Source organism: Ambystoma mexicanum, chromosome 6p (genome assembly GCF_040938575.1).
Source record: "Ambystoma mexicanum isolate Mex_15411 chromosome 6p, UKY_AmexF1_1, whole genome shotgun sequence".
Classification (NCBI taxonomy): domain Eukaryota; kingdom Metazoa; phylum Chordata; class Amphibia; order Caudata; family Ambystomatidae; genus Ambystoma; species Ambystoma mexicanum.
The window spans coordinates 1,413,310,884-1,413,337,267 of record NC_090935.1 but is presented as its reverse complement, the minus strand read 5'-3'; the positions used below and the strand labels follow the sequence as shown (position 1 = coordinate 1,413,337,267).

The window sequence follows — 26,384 nt, the reverse complement described above, 5'->3', positions numbered from 1 at the left end:
GGAAAGTGATGAAATTGATAGTTTAGAGCTCCGCTCCAATCTGCCAAATGGGTCAGAAGGTGAGGAGGATCCTCAAGGAGTGAACAACTCCCCTCTTCAGCATGTCCCTGTAATTCAACAAGATCCTATCACGACCCCTGTGGGTCACAATCTAAGCCCAAAATAGCGATCTCTTGAAAGAAAGACGAACTAGAATTCAAGAAACTTGCCGTACAATCTGAAGACGGAGAGAAGGCTCAGAGCAGGAAATGCAGCAGGAGTATGATATGAAAAAGATGTCCATTGATTCTGCTTCCTTCACAGGGTCCTCTTGTCTACTAGTCCCAAGAGACCTTGTTTAGCAAAAAAGACTGTACGTATGCATGATCTTAAACTTGATGTGTTGGATTGGTTGAGTGTGGTTTGCAGAATATTTGTGGGAATAATTTAGTTGCATGGATCATGTCTAAGCTCCCTCAGAATGGTTAATACTTTTATGGAATTGAGTGCTACAGACAAAGATTATGAACTAATCAATCAGGTATTTGTCAGCTAATCAAACAGGTATTTGTCAGATTTGGGAAGACTCCTTCTCAATACCTTAAAAGGTTTATAGACCATTAAAAGAAAGATGTTACCCCTTGAGCTACCTCGAAAAAAAATGTAGATGGTTGGGTGAAAGGATACAAAGTAAACTCCTTTGAAGGAATGAAGAATTTGTTTTTTCTAGAGAATATTTGTGATGCCTGCTCTCTTGAGCTGAGGCAGCACCAGGCTGACTCTAAGGAACTTGATCTCAAGAGACTAGCTCAATCTGCTGTCGTATGGGTTGCGAACAGGGCCACGCAAAAGGATTCTGGGGCAACTCAGAAAAAGAACGAGTAGGAAAAAAAGCACAAGATAGTAAAGTAATTCTCATCCTCCGACACCCAAAGAGGGCCACAAAAACAATAAGGGTACGTTTAATGTGAAACCTTACAGGGCTAGTTAAACCCCTGGAGCCAAACCAGATGGAGGTTACCAGAAACCCCTATTCCAGAAGGTTTTGGTAAATGTGTGGTTTGTGTTTCTGGTGACCATGTGAAAGGGGAATCCCAGATGTAAGGGTAAACGTTTAGGGGTCCACACTGTCACCTTAGCCTGCACTCCAGAGGAGGAAGCTCCAGTGACTGGTGTTCCCATTCATCTACTAGCTGATGACCCCATTGGAGTTCAAGCTAGTGTTTTAGTGTCCTTGGGTGTGTGGGAACAGAATATAGATGTATGACACAATCCCTGACAACACAAAATATTATAAGGACAGTGTACTTGTAAATGGCCAGGAGACTCCTGCCATCAGAGACACCGGGGCCAGCATTACAGTGGTTGATGAAAGTTTCTTCAAACCTGAGGATGTAGCTAATGCACCCAAAGGTCCCACTAAACTTTCTGGAGGCCCTGTCCAAATGGTTCCTAGTTTGCCAGCCCTCATCCAGTGCAGTAACATGACTGTATGAATTCCTGTTAGTGTGCAATCTGAACTACCTGGGAGAGTTCTGTTGGGGAATGACTTGAAAACTCTTGGAGTAGTCTCCAGTACCCCAGGCCTCCCTGCAAAAAGAGGCAGGAGCTGGCGAAATTGGCCAGAGAGGCAACCTTAAAAGACTGAGGTCAAGGAGGAATCCAGTACCTCAAACCAGCAGACAGGCCAACCTTCCACTTCTAGCAAGAAGAAAGAGACCAAGAAGAAATCCAGAGTCTCTCAAATGAAAAAGGGCCTCAAACCCAAACCTGCCATGAAGACCAGGCCTTGCTCGAGAGCACTGTGACATGTCACCCCAGTGACCCCATCCCCAGTTGAAAATGAGTGGGTAGATGAACCATCTCCTGAAAACCCAGCTACTGGTGAAATAGAACTGGAGGAGATCCTTCCCTGATTTCAGCAGAGGACTGAGTGTTCCTCTCTCAGGTCTGAGACAACAGACAGCTTCCCAGCTGGAAGGGCAAGAGCCAGGGAAGCATAGACTGTACTGGGAGGATGGACTCCTACAGTATCTACCCCTGGCGGACTTCAGGCGACTGGTAGTACGCCAGGAGGTGAGATCTAAGTTACTACGTCTAGCACATGAGATACCAGTGGCTGATCACTTGAGCTCCAAAAAAATCAGAGGCTTTCTGTGTACTTTTACTGGCTCAAGATGGGTGCAGATGTTTACAAACATTATAGAAGCTGCCACACCTGCCATGCCTCTGGTAAAAGTGGATCCAAGAATGTGGCAGCTTTAGTGCCACTCCGAATGGTGGGAATTCCTTTTGAGACAGGTGGGATTGACATTGTTGATCCCCTAGACATCCTACTTCCCCAGCCAATCATTGATTGTGGTAGACCATGCTACCAGGTACCCTGAGGCTATACCTATGAGGACTGTTACTGCCCAAGCAGTGGCTAAGGCCCTCCTTGGTATTTTTGCCAGGGTTGGGTTTCCTAAGGAAGTTACCTCTGGCAGGGTATCTAATTTTATGTCTCACTACATGCAGACCATGTGGAAGAACTGTGGAGAAACTTAAAAGTTCTCAACGGCCTACCACCCTCAAACAAATGGATTGGTAGAGAGGTTTAAAAGAATGATGAAGAGTATGATGGGTGACTTAGAAGTACCTCTGAGAAGAAAGTAGGACCTTCTACTGCCATACCTTTTTATTTGCTTACAGAGAGGTGGCTCAAACTGGAGTGGGTTTCAGCCCCTTTAAGCTCCCCTATGGTCGTCCAGTCAGAGGCGGCTTGCCCCTGAGCAAGGAAGGGTTGGAGAGTGCTACTTCCATGAAGCCAGTCTGTGTCACTGACTATGTGCTAGGCCTCTGAATGAGGATGGTACTTTTGATGACAGAAAACCTGAACGCTGGTCAGGCACTGGTCACACATTAGCATGACCAGAAGGCCAACATGGTGGAGTTTACTCCAGACCAGTTAGCATTGGTTATGGTTCATACAAGGCAGAGAGCCTTACTGTACAAATGGATGGGACCCTTCAAGGTTGTAGGCAAACTTGGAAAGGTGAATAATTTAGTGGACTTGGGCAACCCCAAGGAGGCCACTAGGGTCTTTCACACTAACCGCCTGAAGGCCTATGTCTCTAGACCAGAACTTGGAGCTTTGCTTCTAGCCTCTGATCAGGAGGAGGAAGAGAGTGAGCCTCTCTCCGATCTCCTCGGGGGGACACTCTGCAGATGTGATCACTGAAGGAGTCAAACGCTCTTCAGATCTGTTTCTGCAGCAACAAGAGTGCAAAGCTCTTGTCAGTTTGCCTCACTGTTTTCCCTGACACCAGGCTAGACCCCTTTGTGCCAGCATGATATTCTCACTGGTGAGTCTCCGTGTTAAAAGCCGGTCTACAGAATGTCTGATCATGTCAGAACTCGTATAAAGGAAGAGGTTAACAAGATGCCTGACCTCAGGTTTATAGAGCCATCTACAAGTCCCTGAGCTGGTCCAGTTGTACTAGTACCAAAAGCAGGCACTAATGAATTGAGATTCTGTGTGGACTATAGATCTCTAAATGCAGTCCCAAAGACTGATGCTAATTCTTTACCAAGCACAGATGAGCTGGTGGACAAACTTATATCTCCCATGTTCCTCAGCTCATTAGACTTGACCTCCGGCTATTGGCACGGACTGACCATGCCAAGGAGTAAACTTCATTTTCCACCCTAAAAGGATTATACCAGTTTAGGGTTGTTCCTTTTGGACTAAAGAATGCACCTTCTACATGCCAAAGGATGGTGAACCAGGTTCTGAATGAGTTAGAGTACCCCTGCCTGGTATACTTGGATGACATTGCAGTGTTCAGCCCCACTGGGGAAGACCATCTTCATCACCTTGGATATGTATTGCAGGCTCTTGAACGGACCCATCTGACCATCAAGGCAAGTAAATGTCAAATTGGTCAAAGTAAAGTGGTCTACCCTGGACATGCGGTAGGAGGTGGTGAAATTAGGCCCTTGCTTAGCAAAGTACAAGCTGTACAAGACTGGGCCACCCCCACTACTCAAACCCAAGTGAGAGATTTTCTTGGTCTCACTGGGTACTACAGAAATGTAATTGAGAACTATGGGACCATTGCTTCTCCCCTGAATGTCCTCTCCTCTCCAAAATATCCTAAGGTCAAATGGAATGGGGAGTGTGCCAAGGCATTCGCAGGCCTAAAACAAACCCTTTGCAAAGGTCCAGTCTTAAGAGCTCCTGATTACAACCAAACCTTTATTATACAACCAGATGCTTCTAACACAGGGATAGTTGCAGTCTTAAGTCAACTGGATAAGCAAGGCAGAGAACAACCTATTTGCTTCATCAGTAATAAACTGAAGGACCGTGAAACAAGGTGGGCAGCTATAGCGTGTGAGTGTTTTGCCATTTTGGTTTTCGAAGAGGTTTAGGCCATACTTTTCTTATTCAAACAGACCACCAACTCTTGAGATAGTTAATGCAAATGAAGGGGGAAAATCCTAAATCCACTTAGATGGTCCATCAGCCTCCAAGGGTTTGATTTTACTATGGAGTATAGGTCAGGATGCAATCACCAAAATACTGATGGTCTCTTCAGAAAGTATGAACGATTGGAACAAGAGACGTTGCCTGGAGAAGTTACCCGCAAGTGGCCGATACGGCTGATTCCCCTGCAGGACCTTGGATTGATTGCATTGATTGCTAACGCAAAGGTGTGCTGTTCTCTCTGTGGTGTTCCTGCCCCTCCTCCTTTTTCTGGGAAGTGCTCAAAGGAACGGGTGCGTGCGCACCGGTGAAGTGGCCCGGAAGTGGCTGATGGGGCTTTTGGGCAGCTCTGCTGCTCTGCACTGTACTTCTGTGAGGGCGGGGCCAGTTGAACTCCGATATCGAAACTGAGGCATGATGCAATGGTATCGTACAATCCACTTTATTTGTACTACTTTCTTTTGCCTCTGTCACCTTTTAAAGTAAGTTGCCATAGTGAGTTCTACTGTTAAGTCACGTTACAGCCACCGCTATCTCTGCTGTGTGAGTTGCGGACGTGACTGCTTTTCCTGCAACCAATTGAAATGTACCTACTGTGTTTGTTGCCTGGTGCCTCTTTGGTTCAGAGGCCACCTTCGATAGAAGCGATACAGCTCTGCGTACCTTACTATCAACTGGGCTCAGGAAGGTCCTTGTTTAGTCTAACTTTACTTGAGGCACTGTTTTTAAAAATGAAGCGAACTTTACGTTCCATGTCAAGTAATCATGGTGGTAGAGGCATGTACCATGACATTCTCTCTGCTCCTCTGGTCTTCATTCCGGTGAAGAACACGCTGAGGATGGCGCTAGAAATGCCCCTGCCCCCACCTCTCTTCCCCAGGTCAGATGATCTTAAACTTTTGGGGGCTTTAGAAGGTGGCTTTTCTCCTCCCCTGATTGAAGCCATGCAGCCGCTTGTTTTTGAAGAACGCCAGGATGGGAGCAGGTGCCCTATTGGGGGGGCTAGACTCTTAATTTCTCAACACTCCCGCCCCCATATTTTGAGGTTGAAATTACACTTGTGGCTTTGTCCCAACACCTGTCAGATCCTGCCATAGAAGGAGACCACGTGCACTCAGCACAAGCAATAAGTGGGGCTGGTGTTGCAAGGGATGGAGAGGTGGGCATGGGCAGCGCTTCAAAAATTCTTTATGAACTATGTGAGCACACAATATGTCTATGTTCCATCTTGTCCGTCCTCCTTGAAATGCAGTAAATGGGGGGGGGGGGGTGGAATTGGACCCTTAAGCATTGCCTGCTGTGAGGGCTCCTGTAGTTCAGCTGGGGGTGGTGCCTCTGCCCCTGCTTCTGACATCCCTGTTGCCCCCTGCCGCCCTACACCAAATGTTAGTAATGATACTGTTGATCCTGATTCACACACACTGGGGGGGGAGGGGTGGCGGAGAAGGAGCCCGATAATAGCACTGATGTTCCCAACTCCCCCATATTGTCTCCCTCAAAGAAAAAAGGTAAAAACAAAACGCGGGCCCAACTCCAGCAGTACGAGAAAGGGCCCAACCGCTTCTCGTGTAAAAACTGGAGAATCTTCATAAGGGGTGATGTTATGGCCTCTCGAGGCCGATTCTCTGGCGGATGGTGCTGAATCTTCACCTTTTGCTCCTGCTATTGACACACTATCTGCGGCTATGTTGCACAAATGTTCCAGAAACAAAAACAAATAGAATTCCGCCCTCAAAAGCCAGTAACGGGACGGGTGTCTGACCTTTTTAATAAAACAAACATCCCTCTACCTGTGGAGAAGCCTCAAGCCGAAATTCCCTCACACGCTGCATTGAATGACAGCTTACCCAACTTTGAGGGGGGTGTCCTCTCGCTCCCTTTGACCGACAGCCACTCTGCCTCTATGCCTGGTTGTTTGGATTTAGTGGATAGGCTAACTGTCGATTTAGTTGGAGGTAATCCAGCTGCCTGTTACACCTATTGAACCCCCTTGTGTTCCCTCTGTGGCAACGGAGGAACACTGTGGAGAGACTAATAGTATGGGCCCCTTGGCCAACATTCCCTTGTCGGGGTGCGAAGGTGGGCCCGTGGTCACAAAAACGTCCATCCTGGGTGTGATTTGGACAACCTGGTGCGTCAATGTCATTTCAATCTGCTAGAAATTTCCTCACTGGCTCCCCCTCTGCTTAACTTGCCACCAAAGTCTCTTTTGAATACAAATGGAGTTATTTTGGAAAAAAGGATGATACTTCAACCTGTCAATAGTGGGGCTATAAACCTGCAAGATGGTGACCAGGGGTTCAAATCTGGTCAGAACTACGGCTGTGTTGGCTTAGCTCCTAACAAAGGTTTCGCTATCAGGGGTAGTCAGAGGGAGGTGGTGCCCTTCGGGGGCGGGAGGATTGCACTCCTAGCAATAACTACTATAATCATTCTGAGGAATCACAATTGCGACTTCCATTTTCCTGATGATCCAAGTGTCCTGCTACGCTTTGTTTGCCTATTGGGGCGGGGGGGGCCTCCTTCCCTAAATCGGCGGAGAATCCTTGCATTGTTCAATGAGATCCCTAGATTAAGTGTAATATCTTCAATCTTCAGGTGACTTTGTGGACTTTGTTCACCCAGAACGATTCGACTTTGTGCGTTTTCCATTCTCGTAAAGTATACAAGGCTGTGCTGCAGGAGGTGGATTCATTGGGTAAATTTAGTTATGACATCAGCAACTACAAGTAGAGAAACCACCTGTGGGACTTGGGGAAGGGGTTAGGTATATTCGCCAGGGCGGAGAGTGCAGGCAGCCGCAGGGGGTGGCGGAGGGGCACTCGTGTGATCCAAGTCTTTGGTGGCTTGCTATGAGTCCGCATGAATCTATTTCACAACTCCAGGGGCTAAAACCCAGCCTATCGTCTGGTGGTTTGCTTTTACCTGGTGTCTTGGAATACCAGGGGTTCCTGGTCTCTCATAAATTAAGCCACCATTTGTTCCGTCCTAACGAAGTACACAGTTGTGTGCCTCCAAGCAACTTGGTTAACCTCTAGATGGATATACGGTCTATTCCGAACTTGCTACGAACGGTATACGAGGGAGACCTTCTGGAGGCCTCCTTAGCCATCACATTTGATTCGAATTTGAGTGCAACTAAGGTCTTCCACTTATCCAAATCGTGTCTTGCGGTATTGATGCAGTTTACTAGTGTCAGGCCTGTATTCCTTCTAATTGTAAATATTTACTGGCGTCCTGGCACTAACTTGGCAGCCTCTCTGGCATTATTGAACTGTTTACTTGATGAATGTCATGAGTTGTTTTCAGATCTGCTTATAATTTTTGTTTTGGACCTAAACGCCTACATACCAAGGCAAGGAAGTGGAGGCAAGGTATTGACACATTCCTGCAACCGATCTGCTGGGTCTCCGAACTCCATCATTCAAAGCAGTATGTGGAGTGGTTCACGTAAGATTGTACAACGGAATCAGTGGCTCAATTTTTTGCAAGATTGGGGACTTATTTGTGCTAATGACCAGCTCAGTTCTTGACTGACCTGTCCACCTGGACGAATGGTATTGTCTTTGTAAGTCCAGAAACTACCCTAACCAAGTATAGAAGGTATATTATGTTGGCCGAAAACCAATCGCATCATATGACCAACATCCCAACATCGTAAACACAGAATCATCAGTATAACCACAGGGGGTCCATCTTGTGTAACATCCGCCATTTGCTTTTTTCCTTTCTGTAAAAACACTGCAAAATGTTTTATATTCTGAAAGCTCATACACTGTACGAGGCCACAGCTTGCATGTTGAAAGATCAGCCCAGACAAGAATGCTAAACAGTACAGAAATGCATTGGTTTCCTCCCTCACAAAGACCTTGCATGCGAGCAGAAACAGCATTTAATCAGCGGACCAGGTGCCGGCCTGTCTCTCTAAAACTGTAGTAACAGGCAGTTAAAGCATGATTTAGACTTTTCTAGCGGTCCTCCTTAGCCGATCTTCCTTAGAACAGGCTGACCCCTAGTTCACGAATAGAAACTGGTAGATGACGTGCTCTGGAATGTGCCTCTCTCGCAAACACTATGTCCTTGCTGAACAAGTGCTTTATGTTCTGTATAACAAAGAACTATGTCTGCAATTGTTGCTAAGTATAATAGATTGGGTAAGAAACGTGTCATATATGTCATATATGTCATAATTGTCAAACACTGAACCATAGCTGAAGAAGATGCATTATGGGCGGTTCTGATGTTCCTCGAAGGCTTGCTTTTGCTATATATGTAACTGTTTGAATAATATTCGCTCTCTTGCGTCTCACGAGGACTAGGTGACACATGTTGCGGGACGTTAGACCCAGTCGGCCGACTGAGCATATTTTTGCAATAAACCGTAGTACTTGGAAAATCGAACCTTGTGTCTGTCGTATCACTAGTATATGGTGATTGTGCCTTAGTTTCCATAAGCGGAGGGTCTTCAGGGCCTAGCAAAAAATGGCGCCCGAATAGGGACCCTCCCCTTTTTGCTGCATCGTATACGTTAAGTTTGAAGAAGGTGAAAACGAATCGAGGCCATCGAGCCGGGATCGAAAGGTGTTCGGGGCGCCCCTGTAAAAGTGATGACTCCTTTGCAGATCTGTACTAAGCCGGTCCCTGGTAGATGAGCAGAGTCCAGAGCATCGAGGCAAGGGTCCCGAAACGAGCCAGATACGCAGTCATGCCGATTCTTGGTTGCGTCTGTATACGGACAAATTGCGCCTTGAGTGACAAACGGATTGATCAGGTGAGTCATGCCCCGATTCTTAATCGCCCTGATATTGATTGAGTGTTGCTCTTGCAAGATCAATTATGCCTGGGAAATTGTCTTCCTGTCTAGTTGGATTTTTCCACTGCGGTAGACAATCTTTGGAAACTTTGCCAGGTTGCGCCAACCGTAGGGTCACTTGCGTTTGAAATGTATGAAGTATGGAATAGGGGCAATGTTTACCGCAATTTGGCATAAGCAGACCAGACATGTATCAGATTTGCAGTGGTCTAACGATGAGACTTTTGAATTGGCACGTATAGAACACTTAGAATCAGTATTGCTACGCAAGAAAGCGCGCCCAGCGGCATTCGATGTCGTGAGACTGGAGGAAGGAAGCTAATCTCCGTTTAAGAAGTAGGGAGAAACATGCACGCAGAAGACACAAATCAAACACTGAGAAAGTGCTAGAACTTGATGAGCTTAAAGTAACAGAGGATCTAAGAAGAATGGACAGGGCCTTTCAAATAGGCGTACAAAAAATATATCCACAGCAAGATTTGCATACATCAGATGAGCTAATAAACAAAATTTTGAATGAACAAAGAAATGAACGTCCTCAAAATAGTATTGACCCTATTGCTGCACCTCTTCCCATTGCTCCTCCACCTGAGTTGCCACCCCCAGTCCTGTTTTTCCATCTGCACCATCTCCCCCTGTGCACGTGACACCATTTCCTCTATTACCGACAGAACGTGAGTTGGCAGCCCCTGCAGGAGGCAGTTCTACGGAGGTGGAGCCTGCACTGAAAGGAAGCACCTAGAGTAAAGTATGGTTAGCGCAGAGAGAAAAGCACAGCTGAAAGAATGGGCAGAAACGTATATTGACGGCAATGATGAGGGATCCGTGCAGAGTTCCATGTATGACTATAAGAAGCTTGGCGAACCACAGGTATTGTTAGAATGCATGGGGGAGTATCTTGTGGAGGAATGGAAAAATGAACTGGTACATTGGCACTGCTGGAGTTGCGGGATCTAAATGGTTTTTCTCGTATGCAGGATGGTGCGTCAGAAATACAAGAACATGTCGGCCGGCTATTTGTGTTTAAAAGTGAGCTTGATCAATTGACTGAGGAGATGAAGAGGGAAACAGGTAGTGCCATATGTCCAGCAGCGATTTTTGCCACCGTTAAAACCTGTTAGTGAAGAGATGAAAATTTGTACGCGAGAGGCGCTTAGATGGATTACAGATGTGACCATGACCCCAATAGAAGTGCATGAAACGTTTTAGTCAGTATACACTAGAGATGCAGAGGGAAGGTATTGCAGGTAATGGTTGAGTATTTGCAAGATGAGTGTTTGAAAAGAAATGTATGTTGCCCCCTGATTTAATGACAATATACAAAAGAGCATTCTTGCCTGAAACTGGTAAGGCTGCCCTCTCTCGATTTAGCTTTATTGCTTAGCAAGCGAACAGCTGAGGAAACACCTAGTTTACAATTGCCTATGAGAGAAGTGCTCCCTACGTTTGTCCCGAAAGTAGAGATTGCTGCCGCTGGTGGAAATCCAGTGCAGGTAATAGAAGCCCATTATACTGCACAGTTCGTGCATGTCCCTTTTTCTAGACGGGAGGTAAATAATATTAAGCAAACGATCCCTGATTTTAGGAAAAATCCGGCGGGATTTTATAAGGAAATTGAGTCTGTTTTGAATTTGTCGGTTTTTACAACGAGTGATATTGATCTATTTCCCGTGATTCTTCCTGTAGACATATGGAAACAGATTAGGAATACAGATGATATTGATATTCTGGGTGATACATGGCAACATTTCATAAGTTATGCAAACAGAAAAGCTCGCAAACCGCCGCCTGTCATGTTGGCCTTACCAGCGCGAATAGTACAGAAATTGAAAATTTTAATACCTTAGAGAAGAATTGTTTGGGACAAGTTAACGGCTTGCGTACAGGGTATTTTAATCGATTTGAAGTATTTGCAGATTCAGTGGCCAAGATTTGAGTACTGAACCTGGGAAGAGATTAAGTATGTACAAGGATTATTACTGAAAATTTAATAACGACATCTGAAAGTGCATTGGGTAGCCCAAACACACGGATATATAAGATGCCGTTGTGAAACGCCTTAAAAACTGCAGATTAAAAGAAATCTGGTATCTTTGGACTTCATGTATTACACAGAGCGAAAAGTCTACACTACAGAAAAGGGTTAATAATGGAAAAACAAAATTAAGAGACATCGGTCTCTTTATCAAACTGACACTGGAAGTATGTTTTTGGCTCTGAACGATTCCTCGTCGAACATTTTGGGATTTGATAAATCTTAAGGCTTTTTGTCAATGTATGGACCAATCTTCCACAATTAGACAAGGTTTCTAGACAAGTCAGATTTATTAAAGTCTCATCAAAACAGGTTCCCCCCTGTTCCTCCAAAAACATCAAGGACCACATTGACACCCTGGCTCGTGCTCTGGCTGATTTTTGCAACCACTCCTTTGCCACAGGAGTCTTCCCCTCTACCTGAAGCACTCCCTTGTGCACCCTCTTCTTAAGAAATCCTCTGCTGACCCTTCCTGCCCAGGTAACTATCATCCAATCTCCATCACTCCTTTCCTGGGCAAACTCCTGGGAAAGCTGTCCATCTCCCAGCTTAATCTTCACTCTGAATCTGTTGGTTGTCTCCATGACCATCAGTCTGGCTTCAGAGCTGCCTAAAGCACGGAAACTGCTCTCCTGAACATCCGTAAAGACCTCCTCTCCCATCTAGATTCCAACACCACCTGTATCCTCATCTTACGTGATCTCTCTTCTGCCTTTTGACATGGTCAACCATACCATCCTGCTCAACCGTCTCCGTGATAACCTGGGTATCGCTGATCAGGCCCTGGCTTGGCTGACCTCCTTACACGCCAATCTACCCTCCAGGTTTCGATTTGGGTCCTTCCTCTCTATCTTCATCTCTACCTGTGGTGTTCTCCAGGAGGGTCCAACCTCTCTCCCTGGCTGGTCAACCAATACCTGGCTCTTCTTGCTCACTGCATTGCCGCTCTCTGCCCCAACTTTCAGTGCTATGCGGATGACACTCAGCTCATTTTCAGGCTCCCTTCAGCCACCTCTTCTCCTTCTCTCATCTTGGAATGTCTGTCCGTCATCCAGGAGTGGTGTGCCGCCAATGATCTCTGCCTTAATGCCATTAAGACAGAGATTCACCTCATCGGCACACCTGCTCCCTCCTTTCCTGTCACCCTCTGGCTGGTGTCTCTTGGCCCTCTTGCTTCCCCCACCTGTAAGGCTAAAAACCTCTTGGTCATCTTAGACTCCACACTTTCTTTTTCTCCTCACATCTGATGTCTCTAAGTAGTCACAGTACCAGCTGCACCTCCTCAGAGGTATTCTACCTTTCCTCTCCTTTCCCCCAGAAGCTCACTGTCTCCAGAGCTCTGGTTCTCTCTAGGCTGGACTACTGCAACAACCTCTTTCTAAATCTGCCTGCCTCTACTCTCCATCCTCTGCGACTCATCCAAAACAGGACTGTGATACTTGTTGTTGGCCTCAAGCCCAGGGATTGGATCTCTCCAGGACCAAAATCACTGCACTGGCTTCCAGTTGCAGCAAGGATGAAGTTTAAAACCCTCTATTGTCCACAAGGTCTTCTGGGGACTGGGGCCTCAATATCTTCAACTCTTTTCCTAAATATCTTCCTTCCCGAGCTCTTTGCTCATCCGCCTACAACTCCCTCAGGGTCAGTCGCTTCTCCAAGCAGCGAGTTGGTTGTAGATCTTTCTTCAGCTGGGTCTTCCCTCTGGAATAGTCTCCCTGCCTCTCTGAAACTTGAAGATAACCATCTCCGGAAGCACCTAAGACCTTCTTTTTTGCTTCTGCTTTCTCTCCTTCTCTCCCCTGCCGATCTGGCTGAATTTGAAACTTCACTGGTTACCTGGCTATTTTATGATCTCAGGCCCAGGTCCCCTCCACACAAGTTGCATACCTGCACTGCCCCCTGGCAACCGTTGCACTCGGACTGTTTCTGTATTCCCACAGCCCCTACTAGCACATGACACCTGATGTCTGCACTTTTATTTATTGTCCTTATTTAACGTCTTATTTATCTTTTGTTATCCTATGTACTGCACTGCCCCCTCCCTTTTCCCCCTGCACTTCTCCCCTTGCCCTCTCCCATGCACTTGCGTGATCTCAATGTCACCTGGCCTAGTGGGATTGTTGTCTGTCTTCCCTCTCGTTCCTCTCCCTTGCCTACTCGAGCCTTGAAACACTTGTGTATAGGCACGTTATAAATGCCATATCATAGAGGTGGTGTGGGAGGGTCATTAGTCATCTATACGCCTCCTTTGAGTAGTACTTGTCAACTACCTGCCTCTGTGAAAGATTCAGTGTGAAACTTTGATATAATGCAGGAGGCTATTAAATCCCTCATAGGGAAGGCATCCATGTCCCCTGCACCAGGACCAAACGGCTTGGCTAATGTTATTCTCAAAGGGAATGTGGAACTTTGGTCCAAAACTCTCTTTATCCTTTTATGAAATATTATCACTAGGTCTATCCCGGAGACCTGGCATGTATCTTGCATCATGCAAATTTACAAAAAGGGAGATGGACGGTGTCCGTCCAATTACAGGCCCATAGCCGCCCTGAATGCAGATTCTAAAATATTTTACGGCCTTGTGTTGGGGCACATCAGGATTGGTCAGAAAAGAAACATATCCTCTGCAGATTTCAAATGAGGTTGCAAAAAAACATGGGGACAGATGCTGGAGTGCTGCTTCTAAAGATCCTGCAACATAAAGCTTGGCGGACAAGCAGTATTCCGATCTACGTGGCCTCAATAGATCTTTCAGTGGCCTTTGATGTTGTGGACAGGAATACTCTTTGGTCAAAACTCTACTGGCTGGACTCCCCTCTGATCTCCTTTCTATCCTGTACCATCTTCACGAGGGTTCCAAACTTCAGGTGTGCCTAAATAACTCTGGTATTCTTTCCCACTCTATTAAAGCCTCTAATGGCTTACATCAATCAAGGGTGCATATTTGCACCCACAATCTTTAATCTATGCGTGGCATTTGCAAGTGCTGTTTTGGGAAAGGCTGCCTTTGCATCCCCCATGGTGGAGGGGGTCAAGGTCAGGTGGACAGTTTGCTGATGATTTTATGATTTTTGACCATACCCCTTGGGCCTTACAACATCTATTAACCGCCTTCAGGGACTACACGCAAACTCACTCCATATCAATGCTAAAAAGACAGTTGTCATGCGGCTCTTCACCAAATTTAGTCCATTAAAGTATACCTGGTTTTTTAACACATTATAGGCAATACCTTGAGGGCAAAGTTGTCTCTGAAATCGCACAACTTAAAAAAAAAAAAAAAAAAAAAAAAAAAAAATGATTAAATGGACAATAAGTTTGGGAACTTTCCTTTCCTCCCAGCCTTGCGTTACTACAAATGCAAAGTCCTACCCCATTTTTGCTATGGTATGTCTTCTCAAATGTGTCCCTCTCACTGCAATCAGCTATGAGCTTGGTCTCCTCTCCATGGAAAATGTGTTAATGTGGTGCAGGCTCTCTGTTTAGGAAGCTGATTACATGCCCTAAATCTAATCTATGATCTGATGGAGAGTAGCTTACGTAATGGTTCCATCGTCTCTGGCTATTTGGCTGATTTTAAAAAACGGAATGTATGGAATCTTTGGCAAAAATGGGCGTATTCTATGAACTTATTTTTAATTCTGTGAAAGTCAAAAAAAGTGCAAGTATCTGGATTGGAGTAACACTAGTGATAAGGTACTGGAAAGCAAGCTTTTAGTTACATCTGGTTTGTAACATTAATAAGGTGGGGCTGCTGGAACATTATCTGATCCAATTACCTGATAAAAGGTGGTGCCATATATTCATGTGCTTTAGATTTAATGTATTGATGACTGTAGAGACAATAGATCTTAGGGGAAGAGGAACGTGTGAAGCATCAGTGTGCAGATTCTGTAAAGTTAGTGGTCTTACTGAAACTTTTGCCCCTCTTTGAGAACTGAGCGCATAGGACGCTTTAAAAAGTTTGTGACTAATTTGGATTGTGTAAATCTTGACAGCTTGCGGTAGCAAATGCTCCACGGAAGTCGGGTGTCCCTACAGACAACCGTAGTCCACTTCCTGATGCATGATTGTAAATTGTCTTTGTACTGATTATACGCCTCCATCCATTTCTGATGTGTAATTTCTTCCCAATCAATCAGATGGTGTTTTCATCTGTGCTATGCCATATCATTGTAAACCCTGAGTACATTTAATGTACGGTTCTTCCGGTCTCTTTGGCACAACTTCTTCCTATTGTGCCAGTGGGATAGAACCGCTCATTTAGGTTCTGTAGGGTCTTTGAGTGTTTAATGATCGCACCACTGTTAACTGTACTCTAATAATGAATGAATGCACTGTACAATCTAATCGTAATGTGTAATCTGCTCAGGAACCATTTTGCAGTAAGGGACTTTATTTTGCATGTTGGGCAGGACTCCTGTGTACCCTTGCATTATCTACAATTCCTTAGCTCCAGAGTAGTTTTGCTGTGTAGCAAATGGTTTCGTGGAAAGTTTAGAAATGTGGGAAAGGAGAATGTGTATAGAATTTTTTATGTAAATGAAGTATTAAGGTTTAAGCCTTATTTTATGCAACTTTTAGTATTCTTACTTGCAATATGTCATATCTGTTTAAGAAGACTGGTAGGTTGTTTTATTTGTGTATCATTTCAGTGAAATTTTGTCTCAGTTTTAAACTTTTTTGTAAATGGAAACAAATGAAATGAAGGAACACGAGATTATTCCGGGAGTGGATTAAATCCTCCTGTCCCTTAGTTTGAGGGGACGAGTGTTCGGGAGAATTCACATTTCTGTGCCAATTCCCTTTAACCTTGGAGACCCCCAGCTATTTTGCTGGACTCTGGGATTTTTAAGGTTTACTCCAGAGTAAGTGGAACCTCTTTCTCACTCATGTGCTTTTCTAAATATGATTTTCTATATTTCATACGGTTTTATGGAGTCTGGTAAACTCCATAGGCATCTGGTTTTGCATTGTGACACACAGCATTTTTGTGCATTGCCACTGAGAAGTCCCTTCGGACTTCTCTTAATGTTTAACTACTTTTTCTTGGTTGAACTACTGTTCCCAAGAATAGTAAGATGACCCCTGTTTGTATTTACTTTATGGGCCCAGCACACACCACCCTATGTGATGTGCTGGGGGTTACATACTAACTCCTTAACCCATTATTCCTCATATAAGATTTTTGTTAAACTAACTCACTTGCATGGCTGGTGGCAGTGGTTTCTTTTTTTACTAACTAGTGACATGTATCTGCAGGCTGATGCCTCAGCTGCAGTGCTGCACCAAAGGGTGACCTTTTTCACAAAATGGCCTGTCTTCTTTTTCGACATTTCTTGTTTGTTTCTTCTAGGCTTTTACTGTTTGCATCAGGTCGTTTGTGTAGTTTGCATTTGGGGGTCTTCAGCCCTGAAGCCCGCCCAGGCTTCAGTGTCTGGAAAGGCAGTAAGTGAGATAGGGTCCCGAAACGTCGCTGTCCTTTGTCTCTAGGTGTGCCCGAGTGAAACCAGTTCCAATTGGCCAGCTGGCTGTCTTGAAAGGACAGCCACCCTGCTGTGATTGACAGCCAAGGGCTGTGAATGAATGGGAACTTGCATAAAAGCAAGGTTTTTGGGACTAAGAAGAGTCGACCACTGGAGGACAACATCCGAAGCAGAAGACGCCAGCAGCACCCCCCTGGAAGGCTTAAGTGCCCAGTGAAGCCCTACAGCTTTGCCGACTGTTTTAGAATCGACAGGGAAGACCCCTAAAGGATGACGTCCTCCCTTAGGCTGGTTGAACCAACTAGCTTTGAGACACTCTATTTTAGCACAACCCCCTGACTTGCTGCAACTTTCCTGAGCTGCCGAAACTCAATGGCTGGGGTACCTCTACCAATTGTGAATGCATTGTCTTCTGAAGTCTGAATCCGGCCAGATCTTCGTGGGCATCCAGAAGCAAGAAATCTGCGTCCAGAGTGTCCTCACCAGAATCCAGGACCAAGGAAATCCTAACCAGTGCTTGTCATTCTTCTTTGGCACTGAAAAAAGGTGCAAAAACCACAAAGCCACTGAATCAACGAAAATCCATTGCTGCAGAGTCACACTCTCTGGAGTGCTGCTGTAGGATCCTGCCAGACTTCCTCCCTTTCGTCACCACGAACGAGGAACAAGGGTCTAATGCATTGCATAATGAAGGCAGCCAGCTGGAACACCTTCATTTTCAAGGTACTGGGGCTTGGGTTATTTTATCGTTTTGCCATTTCGGGTGCTTCCTATCTGTGGGAATGCTTTTTAACCCTACACTAAGCTGACCTCAACTTAATTGGCCTTACAGCTTGTGCTTTCTAAACGTGACTCCTCTAGAGTTGCTGTGATTTTGTGTTTTGAACACTGACTATTTAAGAACATTTTTCTAATCAGAAGAGCATCAGAACTTTGACTTTGCCCATTGACTTTGGCTGTCCTGGCTCCCTAACGGCTTCCTTATGAGCATATTGGATTTGACAGTTCCCTTACAGCTTTTAAATGTTCAACACTTTATTGCTTGGCTAGTTGACTGCCTGAATCCCTTTGGGTGAATCTAACTGTTCTTATAACCAATCAGTCTTTTCTGATCTATCCCTAACCTTTCCTTCCTTGAATACTCAATATTGCAAAGGTGATGCTATATAAATGCTATATTGATCTCAAATGACATCACCTCTGGGAGCTGGAACATGTGTAACATATGAATGAATAACTCACCTGCTTTATTGTTCACTCTTTGAATTGAATCCTAACTTGGGGTTAATGTTTCAGCTAATTACTGCTTTTTTTAGTGCTTTAAATATCTGTCTATAAATGTATTTTTTGATGCTTGTGGAATCTGCTTATATCACATGCTGTGCATAGGCCGACATCTAGTGGAAGCTGCGGAGTATTAGTTTGTTTTTCGAAACTCGAAAATGGGCATCGACCTAGGGCTTGCCAGTAATACTATCCCTAGTGTGACATCCACTGTACCCATGATCCCTCGCGCGTGTAGGACCCTCGGATTGTTTTTTTCCGCCATACTTGTGGGAAGCATAGTTGCGATTAGCCATTTGTCATTAATTATTCAAAAATTCCCTGTTCCTCTTATCCCACTTCGAGACTCCGAAGATAGACGCCGGTACTGAAGAACGAACAGCCATTGAGACTGCACGGCGGACTTCGTGCCCCGGAAAGCCTCTGCCCAGGCCTCGGAAGGCCTCTGGCTTCGGCCCTGCAAGTAGGGAGAGTGGGGGGTGGACATACTAGCACTCGTTTATTTCCTACATGCACTCGCCCGCTGCCATATATTAACATATGGAGAGTACTCCATTTAAATTCTGCCCCACATGCAACCGTAGGTTCCCTTGGGTAGATGAGCATAACACCTGTAATCTGTTTGCCTACGGACCACCCCGAAGCCAATTGCAGAGCGTGTTAGCTCTTTAAAGCTAAAACACTTAAGCACTGCTCCACCAAACTTTGGGCCCATTGCGCCAGGCAACTCGAGGCCATGGAAGCTGTGGTTTCCTTCAGTGATGGCAGCAACGCCGCATTTTCGGACCGTGAGGGCACTGGAGTGTTAAGACACCCAAGCGCGAGCCCCTGACCTCGAAGGAATTTCCGGTGGGTCAGTTATGGGGACCACACCCGGCGGCATGAGCGCTACCCATACACCTACATCTAAACACACTAACACTAAACACACTAACCCCTCCCGAGACTGTACACGTGTGCTGAGTGATCGGCAGAAAAAGGCACAAAGAGGGCAGTCCACAGAATCGGTGTCCTCTGGGCGTTCCAGGTCTCGATCGTCTCATGACACACAGCAACCATCTACGATTGATAAGGGTGCCACGCTTCCTAAAGTCACTGAGATATGGTCGTCGGAAGACCAATCTGACCTTGACTCCCATGCAGCACGTTCAAAGTCGACTCCGGCAGTTCGTTCTACGTCTGCCTCAGAGTCTCGATGTCCCCCCTCTAAAACTCTAGACCCTACGGAACCCACCTCCGAATCTCGACGCCAGGCGTCGAAAGATTCAGGGAAGACCAAGGAGTCGGGGAAACATGCCTCCACAAATGGTAAAGGGGACAAACAAAAAAAAACATCTGAACACCAGGTTCAGAAGGACAAACCTAGATCTAACCAGGACCCCTGACACTGTCACTAGGCTTAAGGTTGTCCCTCCCACTCCACACGATATGGGAATTGAAGATGAACCTCAACAAGAGGTGGTCATTCCCAGTTCTAAGGAATGGAGCTCTGAAGACATCGACAGAGTGATGAGGAGAATGTCTCTTATGGCTAACTTTTGAGAAAAATCCTGACTACTTTTTGAGCTATCAGAATACACCTACCTCTACTCCTTCTGGATCCAAAGACCCTCGGCCTCCTAGTGAGAGACCTCGTACTGAGTCTCCAGCTCAGGGCCCGATTTCAGACCCACTCACTATTCAACCTTATCTTCAGTATAATGAAGATCCAGGCATACAAATACTGGACGACCAGCAGGGGTCGAATATTATGGGGACAATAAGGACCCGGAGGAGGAAGACGAGGCAGAAGCCTATAGTCTCGACTCCCCTATTCCCAAGGACCCACCGGTGAATGACTCACCTGTGGATAATCACCCATTATTGAATTAGGTCTTCGCTAAAGCTGCAGAGCACTTTCAGATAGACACTCACGGGGCTCAAGAAGAGAGGGACTTTGCAGAGGAAATTATGGGGGATAGGAAATCCGTTGCCCAAGCCATACCAATTCTTAAATCCATCCAACTTAGAATTGACCCCTCCCTCCTCACCCCTAACCTTACCCGGGCAGTCAACCCAAGAATAGAGAAACTATTCAGGGCCGCCCCCTCCGACCCACTTTATATTAGGGGTCAGTTTAAACCCGACTCATTGGTGGTCACAACCACCAGAAAAAGGGCGGTTACACCTCCTAGCATCTTCGGAAGCTCCCCCAGACCAAGAGAACAAAAGGATATATGGGCTAGGAAGGAAAGTGGCTTGCACCTCCGCTTACCATGCAAGAATTGCTAATACCACCACTCTGCTGGCAAGTTACAATTGTCACCAATGGGAGCAGGTAGCTGCCCTCATTGCCTCTGCTCCTGAACCTCTAAAGGGCCAGTTGGCCCAGATTGCGTCAGACGGGAGATCGGTGTCCGGGTGCATTCTCAAAGCGACATTTGACGCAGCAGACCATGCAGGCCAGCTCATTGCAGAGAGCACAGTCATCAAGAGACACGCTTGGCTACGGCAGTCGGGGTTCAAACCTGAGACCCAAGCCAATCTAATCGACATGCCGGTGGAACGAAATGTCTTGTTTTGGTAAAGCAGTGGAAGAGGCACTCAAAACAGCCAAAGACGAATATGAGACCCTTAAGTCCCTTGTACAACTGACCAATAAACCCACGAACCAACGAGTGAAAAATGTTCATCGCTCTCGCAGCCATAATTCCCAGAGAGGGTCCAATTACTCTCAAGGGCAAGGGACATCGTGGGAGGCAACCAACAGGCTACCCAGAATTTCCCCAGAGGTCAGAAAAGGGGCCGTGGTAGAGGGAGAGGCAGCCCAGGTAGACGCGGTACGCCTCCCAACAAACAGTGACTCTCTCCGCTCAGGGTCCCTTCCCATGCATCCCCAGTAGGGGGGCGCATTTCCAGCTTCACCCACGCATGGGAAGGGATCACCTTGGACAGATGGGTGCTGTCTACAGTATACTGTATTGAACTGTTGGAGTGCCCCCGCGACCATCCTCCAAGACAGAAAATACACTCCTTGGAGCACCAAAGAATCGTCCTTGAGGAGATCGTCCTTCTTGCAAAGGGACGCGATAGAACTCGTCCTGGGCAACCGGCTAAACAAGGGTATTTATTCAACTTACTTCCTTGTGCCAAAAAAAAAATCTAACAATGCGCCCAGTATTAGACTTACGCCCTGCAAAGAAGTATGTCAAGCCTCAAAAATTTCGCATGACTACACTCGAAGAAGTAATCCCCCTACTAAGAAGAGATTACATGGCAACATTGGACATGAGAGATGCCTATTTTCATATTTGCATGTTCCCAGCGCACAGGAGATTCTTGCGCTTCAAGGTGGACAGTCGGAACTACCAGTTCAAGGTGCTGCCCTTCGGTATAGCCTCTGCTCTAAGGGTATTCACCAAGGTACTGGCGCTGGTGGCGGCGCACCTATGCAGGGAAGCAATCCCAGTGTACCTTTACCTGGATGATTGGCTCATCAGAGGGGAGACCCCAGTAATTTGCAGATCCAAAATCCAAAGAATGATCGACCTCCTCTTCGAATTGGGCTTCTCAATCAACAGGAAAAAATCAAGCCTGGTGCCAAGCACCGGCAAACAGTTCCTAGGAGCTGTCCTAAACACTCAAGAGGGGTTGGCCTTTCCATCAGAGGAAAATATTCTGAATCTATTACTGCAAATTCCTCTGTCCGGTCGTCGGTTAAGGGTTTGCAAAGCGATGTTTGCTAGGCATGATGGCGTCATGTATTTACCTGGTTCCCCACGCGCGCCTACGACCCATGCTGGAATGGTTGGGGAAACAGTGGTCTCAGGCAAGTGTCAGTGCGACGATCTAGTGGTCGCTTCGCCAACACTAGTACAGAGTCTGCGCTGGTGGACAAGAGAAAATCTTGTAAAGGGAAAACGCTTTTACGATGCAGAAATATAGGCTGTAGTCACTACAGACGCGTCCCTGTCAGGATGGGGAGCAAGCCTCCTTCACCACACAGCTCAGGGCCTCTGGTCTCACACAGTGGCCAAGAATCACATCAAACTGCTAGAGCTTCTGGCAGTCTTCAGAGCGCTTCGAGCCCCACCTATCGAACCTGTCAGTGCAGATCCTAACGGACAGCACGACTGCAATGTTTTACATAAACAGGGGGGCACTCGTTCGCCAAATCTGTCCAGGCTTGCCCAGAAAATGTGGATATGGGCACTCAGACTGAACATTTACCTGTCATCTCAACATGTTCCAGGGGATCTCAATTCACTAGCGGACGCTTTGAGCAGAGACCCCCCTCCTGGAGGAACACGGAGGATGTCTACACAAAGGTCGTAGGAGACCTCTTCTCACAGTGGGGTTTCCCCACTATCGACCTATTCACCACAAGCGAAAAAAAACGGACAATGCCCAGGATTCGCATCTATGTTCCCCCAGCCAGGCTCCATGGGGAACGCTCTATGGATTAACTGGTCGGGGATGTTTGCCAACGCTTTTCCACCAATCCCTCTGACAAGGAAGGTGGTCAACAAGATGCACAAGGAATCGATGACGCTCATCCTAGTTGCTCCCATGTGGGAGAGACAACCATGGTTCACACACCTGCACAAACTGGCAGTGTGCAAACCCATCAGACTCCCGTGCTGGCACAACCTACTATCCCAGCACGAAGGACAAACCGTGCAAGCAGCGCATCCTCAACCCAGCTCGATAAACTTGGCAGCATGGCTCCTGAAGTCCTATTTTGGCCATCTCAATCTACCACAAAGATGCATGGATATCCTAAAAGAATCAAGGAAACCAAACAAAAGACACTGTTACTTTGATAAGTGGAAAAGATTTGTTATTTGGTGCCAGAATAAACAAATCAACTCAGTTGATTGCACTCTTTCCGATATTGTTACCTACATGCTCCACCTACTGGATGCAGGATTGGTGTTTAATTCACTGAAAGTACACCTGGCGGCACTGTCGGCATACACCACCTCCCTTAACAAGGTGTCATGGTGGAAGGTGCCAGTTGTCAAAGCCTTTATGGAAGGAGTGAAGAGACTGCCACCCTCCAATTTTCAACCCACCACCAGGGTGGGGCCTTAATGTGGTGCTTGCTAACCTCATGCCCCCCCACCCCCTTTGAACCCATACATAAAGCTAGTCTCAAACACCTAACCTATAAAGCTGCCTTCTTAGTAGCCATTACATCCATAAGACGGGTCAGGGAAATTCAGGCTGTCAGTGCAAGATCCTTTCTTTACTGTTCATAAGGATAAACTGGTTCTACGAACTCACCCTAGGTTCTCACCTAAATTCCTTTCAAAATTTCATGTTAACCTGTCCATCGGGCTACCGGCCTTCTTCCAAGAACCCAAAAGCTCTGCTGAGGTGAACCTACACACACTAGATGTGCGAAGGACGGTCCTCTACTATGTAGACAAGACCAGACGGCTAAGACAGATCAACTGTTCATCTCTGTAGCTACAGGCAGAGAAGGAGATCGCGTCTCTAAGGGGGCTATCTCTAAATGGATAGTCAAGTGTATCTAGCTGTTACTCCCTTTCTGAAAAAACACTGCCTTTTACGCCAAGGGCCCACTCTAAAAGAGGCACGGGGCCACTCTGGCTTTCATTGCAAATGTGCCCCTTGACACCATTTGCAAAGCGGCTACATGGAGCTCTATTCACACTTTTACTCAGCACTACTGCATTGACACTCATTCAAAGTCAGATACTCAAGTGGGACAATCGGTTCTAAGACATTTATTTGCTCATGACCCTTCTCACATCCCACCTCCTTCTACTAACACTGCTCTCTAATCTATGCACAGCATGTCATCTAAGCAGATTCCACAAGCTTCAGAAGGGATACATTACTCACCGTAATCGTATTTCTGATGCTTGTATCTGCTTAGATTCACATGCGCCCGCCCATCCTCCCCTCCGAGAGAAGGCACATGGATGCTTGTAGTCTTCTTTATATCTGCTTGGATACGCTGTACTCGCGCTACTCCTCATGCTACCTCATGTCAGAAAAAATACAATCTGAGGGTCCTACACGCGTGAGGGATCATGGGTACAGTCGACGTCACACTAGGGATAGTATTACTGGCACGCCCTAAGTCGACGCCCATTTTCGAGTTTCAAAAACTGTAATACTCTGCAGCTTCCACTAGATGTCGGCCTATGCACAGCATGTGAATCTAAGCAGATAAAAGCATCAGAAATATGATTACGGTGAGAAATGTATCCCATATAACTTATTGTGTAAGTGATTAATTGGATACTTGTATTTACTGGTTTGATTGCATGGCTCACATGACCCCTCTTAAGATAGGCGTGGCTGCTCAGTCATACTACCAACTTGTGTAGTACAGACCTATGTTACAATGTAGGTTATCTAATACTGAGGAGATGAATCTTGTGTAGTCCCACACTAGTTTGACTGCACCAATTCTTACCGAACACTCTGCAGTTTACATAGTGGCATATCGCTGTCAATCAGGACAGCCAGACCCCCAGTGGGAGCTGGTTCCATTCAGGCAGATAAAGGACAGGGGAGTGAATGCCTCCTCCCCCACTGCATGCCTGGCCAGACACACGGGAGCCTAGGCGGGGACACCCAAGGTTTCCCGCCAAAGACAAAGCTCTAACACAGACCTCCAACCCCCAGAATGGTAGAAGAATGGCTAACCAAGTGTTAGGGAGAATTCTCATAAATGTGCTAATTCTCTCTACCTTGGAAACCCCCAGCTCTTTTGCTAAACTCTGGGGCCTTGAACTTTTTAATTCTGGTTTTCTGTGTTTATTTTCTTTGGTTATGGAGTTTCAAAGATAATTCGATAGGCAACTCTTCATGTTACCCAGCACGCTCAGTGCAGTGACACAGGGATGTCTTTTAGACTGCCCAAAGGTTTGACTACCTTCTCTGGGATAAACTACTGTTTCCCAGAGAATGTGAAGTGAAAATTGACTTTAGTCTTTCCAAATTCCTAGACCTAGCACACACCATCTTACAATGGAGTGCTTGAGGGGTTACATAGTACACCATTTTTCTAAATACTCATGTAGCAGTCAAATGCTATGCTTTTCTATTGAAAAGGCTGGTGGTAGTGGTTTTACAACAAACTACCATGATTTTTCCCGACAGCGAACACCGGTAGCTAAAAATCACAGGAGCCATGTTTTTCAAGATGGCGCCTTAAGCCCCTTTGTTTAAACAGATCCCTGTCTTCTTTTTTTGCCGTTTCTTTTTGAAATGTCCTTCTAGTGTTTGTCTCTGCGCGCCAAACCAGGTTTGGTCCCTTTGTTCATGTGCCTTTGTCGGGCGTTGGGACTGAAGACCGCCTCTGGCAACTGAGTGTCTGGGGTGGCCAGAAAGTGAGGGAGGTGCCCGAAATTCCCTGTGCTTAGTCTCCTAGAGACCCAAACGCACTCTGGCGTGATTGGCTGGCTGACTGTCCGGCAAGGACAGCCACCCTGCTGGGTGAGTGACAGCTAGGCTGGAATGAAAGGGAGATGACTGTTTAAAAGGCGAGTCTCTTGGACTGGAAAGCAGAGCCGACCACTGAAATGAAAGAACCGAAGAAGAGCTGGAAGAGGACGGCTGCTGCAACTCTTGGACCGTTGGTTTGCCCGGTGAAGCCCTGCTGCAGGTCCGACTTGCCAAGTTCATCTCGACAGAGGCACCCCTTCAAGGACGACTTTTCCCTTTTGAGTTTGTGGGACCAATCAACTCGTAAGCCACCTGGATACCATTCTCAACACTAGTTAGGATTAACCAGGGAAATGGAGACCAGCTTGTGCGTTTGAAGCTACTGGAACTGAAGTGACTCCATCTTGTTTGCTTTTTCGACGATCCAGTGTGGTGCAGGGGTCCCCCGGTGTCCTCCCTCTTGTCCCCATGACTGAGGCTCAGGGAACAGTGAGATCTGCAGGAACTGCCAGGAACCAACGTCTTCAGCTGCATTTTGTTCTTCGTACTAAGGTACTGTGCTAACCCTTCTGAGAAAACGTCACACTCGCAGTGAAAGTTTGTGAAACTTTCCCAACTTGCAGGCCTAATCAGCTTGTGACCTAACATATGATTCTTTCGTACAAACTACTTCTGAGAACTGTGGCAAAGACTTTACTGTTTACTTCAAGAACTGCTCTTTCCTATCCAAGACACTAGTCCATTGACTTTGGCCTAGGCCTATTGAACTCAGCCGAGTCCTCTAGTGAACTAAAACTATTTGTACTGCCTAAGAAAGTGTTTGTGATCTATTCTGCTAACTTGTGCCTTTTACTCCCATTGAAAGTAACTGAAATGCCATTTTGCTCCTATTTCAGGGGAGCCTAATTTACTCAA

At 46.3% G+C, this 26,384-nt stretch overlaps 1 protein-coding gene across 2 annotated transcripts in view; it reads left to right on the top strand.

Annotated features, from left to right (window-relative positions):
- POLR2B (RNA polymerase II subunit B) overlaps positions 1-26,384 on the top strand; it is a 616,839-nt gene that overhangs the window by 385,292 nt on the left and 205,163 nt on the right. The gene's annotated exons all lie outside the window — the stretch shown is intronic.